Source organism: Salvelinus sp. IW2-2015, linkage group LG2 (genome assembly GCF_002910315.2).
Source record: "Salvelinus sp. IW2-2015 linkage group LG2, ASM291031v2, whole genome shotgun sequence".
NCBI lineage: Eukaryota > Metazoa > Chordata > Actinopteri > Salmoniformes > Salmonidae > Salvelinus > Salvelinus sp. IW2-2015.
Window position 1 is genome coordinate 30,134,926 of NC_036839.1, and position 6,000 is coordinate 30,140,925.

General features: G+C 42.2%; 1 protein-coding gene across 1 annotated transcript in view; it reads left to right on the forward strand.

The window, feature by feature from the left end:
* The window catches only part of LOC111978013 (tumor necrosis factor receptor superfamily member EDAR-like), a 51,409-nt gene that overhangs the window by 1,741 nt on the left and 43,668 nt on the right, over positions 1-6,000 (forward strand).

The following is a 6,000-nucleotide window of genomic DNA, read 5'->3' on the forward strand; positions in this document are numbered from 1 at the left end:
GACCAAACAGGATGTTGAACTCCTTATCAGTAGATGTGTAGATAGATAATGATATGAGCTGACCTGTAACTCCTGTTGTTCTAACAACACTGTAATCTGAGCAACTCTAACCACCATATATTATCATGGTGTGTAAATGAAGGAGTGTATGTTATATGCATCAATTAACTTACAGTAGTAATTATGTTATAAACGAATGTGTTTGAGGAGAGAAGAGGGAGTAGAGGCAGAGAGGTCACTGCTCTCTCTCTCTCTTCTACTGTATGGCTGGCTGTTTAAGGCTACAGAGACGTTGTCAGTCTGTCAGAACAAATCCCAAGGTCCCATAACCCACTGCTCTGAGTCCTTTTACACACTAGAGGCCAGCCTAAATCAGACCCCTGTACTAGGGAAGCCTGGTTCTTAACAAGGCTACAGATGCCGTAATCCTTCTACACTAAACACAAATAGGCTGACAGGCAGAGAGTCAGTCGTTCTGCTGTCATGCTAAATAATAAGGAATAGAGAAAAGCAGACAGAAACTGTCTTGCCCACCTACTAATGTGTTAGAGAGACAAAGAGACACAGTAAATTACCCTGCCCACCTACAGTATTAACACTCAATAGACAAAGAGAGAGACGAAAGAGATATGGAGGGAGACGTTCTGCCCCAGTGGAGGTAAAGAAGGAGAGAGGGATCAGGGAGAGGAGACGATGAAAGACAGATCACCGTCAGATAGAAATCCCAAAAGGCTACGGAGTCAAAGCTAGTGCCCTGTAGGGGTGGGTGTGGTCTGGGGGTGGGTGTGTGTGTGTGTGTGTGTGTGTGTGTGTGTGTGTGTGTGTGCGTGCGTGCGTGCGTGCGTGTGTGTGGTGTCTCCTTTTCATGTGCATTAGAATGAGTTTTCCTGCTCTCTGAGAGGGGAGCTGTAATTAAAGCATCAGAAGATGAAGAGAAACACCAGACACACATGCATGCTCACAGTGTTATCAGTACACCCGTGATAATATGAACCTGTTTAAGTCTGGGAGTTTAGTTTTCAGAAAACATGGAAACAATCAGATTTTAGCTTTACTCCATGAATCACCTGAAGCTATTATTTATTTAACCTTTATTTAACTAGGCAATTCAGTTGAGAAACAAATTTTATTTACAATGACGGCCTACCCGCCCAAACCCGAACCCAGAAGACGGCGGGCAAATTGTGCACCCCCTATGGGACTTCCAATCACGGCCTGTTGATACTAGCCTGGAATCAAACCAGGTCTGTATGACGCCTCTAGCACTGCAGTGCCGTAGACCGCTGCGCCACACGGGAGCCCAAAATATGGTATCTTTCACTAGATAAACTATCTTCCCTTCCATCCTTCTCTCTCCAACTGCTGTGTGTGTGTGTGTGTGTGTGTGTGTGTGTGTGGTCTGTGTTGTGGTGTGTGTGGTGTGGTGTGTGTTTTGTGTTTGTGTGTGGTGGTGTGTGTGTGTGTGGGTGGTTGTGGTTGTGGTTGTGTGTGGTTGTTTGTGTGTGTGTATGTGTGTGTGTATGTGTGTGTGTGAGAAAGGACTTAGTTGGGTTCTTGAGTACGTCTCCTTCCTGATTGATGAGAGTGAGAAGCCATTTCCTAATCTGACATAGTCATTAACGACTCACAGTAAATATCCATTATGGGGTTAAACATTCATTTCCGTTACATCCATTAGGTGACAGATCCCATCTGTTACCACTGAGTTCCTGATCTGGGAACTGGGGTGAGGGTTACAGAGAGATAGGGTTAATGTAGAGGAAGGAAGCTTGGGATATCATAAGGGTTCTGTGTTAGGGTTATGGGGAGGGTTGGGGATTGGGGAACAGAGAGATGCAAACCTTTTTTAAACTGACCTTGGGCCCTATTCAATCAAATCTGTTTACTAGGTTTACAGAACCAACTTCAAAACATAGTTTGCTACAAGAGTGAACATCAGGAATCACGTAGAAAGTTAAACTAGACTGGATATCTAGGATCATTCTGAACATTCATCACTTTAGGGGAAGAATGGGGTATCTGTCTGATCCTGTGGTATTGGTAGAATATTTCCCAGTGTTCCCTATAGCAGTTTCCCAAACTCGGTCCTGAATCAGCTGTGTAATGCTAAGGCAAAAAACAAAACCATGCCTTATAGAGTTCATAGCTGTCACCCTGTTCTGACAAAGACACAGAGAGCTCCACACATAGACAATATATCAGGTTCTATATCTACTGCTCCACATCTGTCAATCATTGTCAGAGAGAGAGAGGGAAGGAGAGATAGAGAGGGAAGGAGAGATAGAGAGAGAAAGAGAGATAGAGAGAGGGAGTGAGAGAGCGAGAGAGAGACAGAGAGAGACAGAGGGATAAAACCCCATCCTAACACTACTAGGACGATGCTTTTTGTCTTGCTCTCAGCTACATCTAAATAAGGCTGTCGTTTTGGCGCCTACCTACCGCTAGTGTGTGTGTGTGTGTGTTTGTGTGTGTGTGTGTGTAGATGATTGCCCCTGCTGCGTCTCTAGGGGGACTTTCCAATAGATTAGTCTGTCTGAATACCAACACTGACAACCCTGACAGGATCACTAATGACTTAATAACAGTTAATAGTTACAGATAATTCTAACTGTTAGATCAGATTAAGTATACGCTGGCTACTATTCACTCTGATTTACTGCTGTAATGGAAAACTTTTGTTGCAAATAACTAATGCAGTATAAAATTCTCAACGTGTTTTAGTGATGGTTATTGAGAGAGAGACAGATAGAGAGAGAGAGAGAGAGAGAGAGAGAGAGAGAGAGAGAGAGAGAGAGGTAAGAGGTAGGAGGAGAGAGAGAGAGAGAGGGAGAGAGAGAGGAACAGGTTTAGGGAACAGAACCAGAAAACAATTACATTTTTCGAGGGACAGAATCAGAACCGGGAAAGAACCACCAGCTTTCATATGTTCTCATGTTCTGAGTAAGGAACTTAAACGTTAGCTTTTTTACATGGCACATATTGCACTTTTTTCTCTAACACTGTGTTTTTGCATTATTTAAACCAAATTGAACATGTTTCATTATTTATTTGAGACTTAATTGATTTTATTTATGTATTATATTAAGTTAAAATAATAGTGTTCATTCAGTATTGTTGTAATTGTCATTATTATAAATATATATACAGTGGGGAGAACAAGTATTGGATACACCCCCCAATAATACTTGTTCTCCCCACTGTATATATATATATATATAAAATCAGCCGATTAATCGGTATCGGCTTTTGTTTGGTCCTCCAATAATCGGTATCCGTATCGGCGTTGAAAAATCATAATCGGTTGACCTCTAATATACAGTGGGGAGAACAAGTATTTGATACACTGCCGATTTTGCAGGTTTTCCTACTTACAAAGCATGTAGGGGTCTGTAATTTTTATCATAGGTACACTTCAACTATGAGAGATGGAATCTAAAACAAAAATCCAGAAAATCACATTGTATGATTTTTAAGTAATTAATTTTATTGCATGACATAAGTACTTGATCACCTACCAACCAGTAAGAATTCCGGCTCTCACAGACCTGTTAGTTTTTCTTTAAGAAGCCCTCCTGTTCTCCACTCATTACCTGTATTAACTGCACCTGTTTGAACTCGTTACCTGTATAAAAGACACCTGAGAAGAGATTGATTGGTTTAATGAATAGCAATTACGCTTTGGTTGGTTCAACCTATTCTTTTTTTTTTACATTTTTATCTTTTATTATTATTTTTATTTTCTAGTTGGGGAAGGCATACATGCACAAAAATACATTCCTACTTTAATAGTCAGCTTGAATCAACCCGTGGGGCTGTCACTCAAAAATAATATACTTCTATTATTTACCAAGTGTCTAAATACAAGCATTGATCACACCGCATATATACAGAGCAACCAACCCAATAAAAATACAATTTTTAGTATGTATGTTACACTGAAACAAAATTAATATGCAAACATGCAACATTTTCAAAGATTTTACTGAGTTACAGTTCAGATAAGGAAATCAGTCAATTTGAAATAATTTCAAAAGGTCCCTAATCTATGGATTCAACATGACTGGGAATATGTCTGTTGTCCAAACCTTAAAAATTGGATGAATCAGAAACAGTCAGGTATCTGGTTGACCACTATTTTCTCTAATGCAGATGCAACACATCTCCTTTGCATAGAGTTGATTCAGGCTGTTGATTGTGGACGGTGGATGTTTGTGCCCACTCCTCTCAATGGCTATCGAAGGTTGCTGGATATTGGCGCAATTTGGACACAACGCTGTCGTACCACATCGAATATAGCATCCCAAACTTGCCATAGATAAAATGCAATTATGTTCGTTGTCTTGTAGCTTCAATGCCTTCCATACCATTCCTACAAGTTAGAGGGGGCATCCAATTGCGCGTCCATCAAAAACTTGAGTCGATTTGTGGCCATTGTGCCACATGACAAAACTGCACATTTTAGAGTGGCCTTTTATTGTCCCAGCACAAGGCGCACTATGTTTATGATTCATGCTGTTTAATCAGCTTCTTGATATGCCACACCTTCAGGTGGAGGATTATCTTGCAAAGCCAGTGGAGATTTAGGTATAGCGGATTTAGGTATGGCGAACATGGGCAGCCCCAGGCGGCATTCTTGCCGGGGTTGGCTCGGGTGGCCCACAACAAAAAAAAATATGTAATATATGACCAGGGGAGAGAACAAGATTTTGATAAGCTGCCGCATTTTGCAGCGTTGTCCTACTTACAAAGCATGTAGAGGTCTGGTAATTTGTTATCATAGGTACACTTCAACTGTGAGGAGACGGAATCTAATAACAAAAACCAAGAAAAAATCACATTGTATGATTTAAAGTTTAATTATTTGCATTTGTATTGGCATAACATAAGTATTTGATAATAGAAAGCACGAGACTTATATATTTGGTACAGAAACCTTTTGTTCTGCAATTCAGGTCATAAGTTCTGGTAAGTTCTTTGACCCAGGTTTTGCACACAACTGCAAGCAGGTTTTGGGCCCACTCCCTCATACAAGGACTTCTCCAGATATTTCAGGTTTTCGAGGCGGTCGCTGGGCAATACGGACTTTCGAGCTCCCCCAAAGATTAATCTATTGGGTTCGGTCGAGAGACTGGCTAGGCCACTCCAGGACCTTGAGATGCTTCTTCACGGAGCCACTCCTTAGTTTGCCCCTGGCTTGGAGTGTTTTTGGGTCGTTCGCATGGCTGGAGACCCAGCCACGTACACATCTATCATGTTCTTACTGAGGGAAGGAGGTTGTTGCCAAGATCTTGCGAACAACTGGCCCGCATCCCCATCCTCCCCGCTACACATACCGGCCTGCAGTCATCCTGTTCTCTTCTGCAGAAAAGCATTCCCAGAAGAATGATGTTTTCACCTCATTGCTTAGTTGGGGATGGTGTTCTGGGTTGTACTTCATCCTTCTTCTTCCTCCAAACACGGGCGAGTGGGTTTAGACCAAAAAAACTCTTTTTTGTTCATCAGACACATGACCTTCTCCGCTTCCTCCTCGATCATCCAGCATGGTCATTTGCAAACTTCAGACGGGCCTGGACATGCACTGGCTTGAGCAGGGGGAACTTGTTGTGCGCTGCAGGATTTTAATCCATAGACGGGTAGTATGTTACTAGATGGTTTTCTTTGAGACTGTGGTCCCAGCTCTCTTCAGGTATTGACTCAGGTCTGCCCTGAGCTTCTGGGCTGATTCCCTCAACCTTCCCCATGATCATTGATGCCCCACGAGGTGAGATTTTGCATGGGCCCCAAGACGAGGTGATTGACCATCATCTTGAACTTCTTCCATTTTCTAATAATTGCGCCAACAGTTGTTGCCTTCTCAACCAAGCTGCTTGCTATTGTCCTGTAGCCCATCCGCAAGCCTTGTGCAAGGTCTACAATTTTATCTTGATGTCCTTACACAGCTCTCTGGTCTTGGCCATTGTGGAGAGTTGGAGTCTGTTTGATTGAGTGTGTTGGACAGGT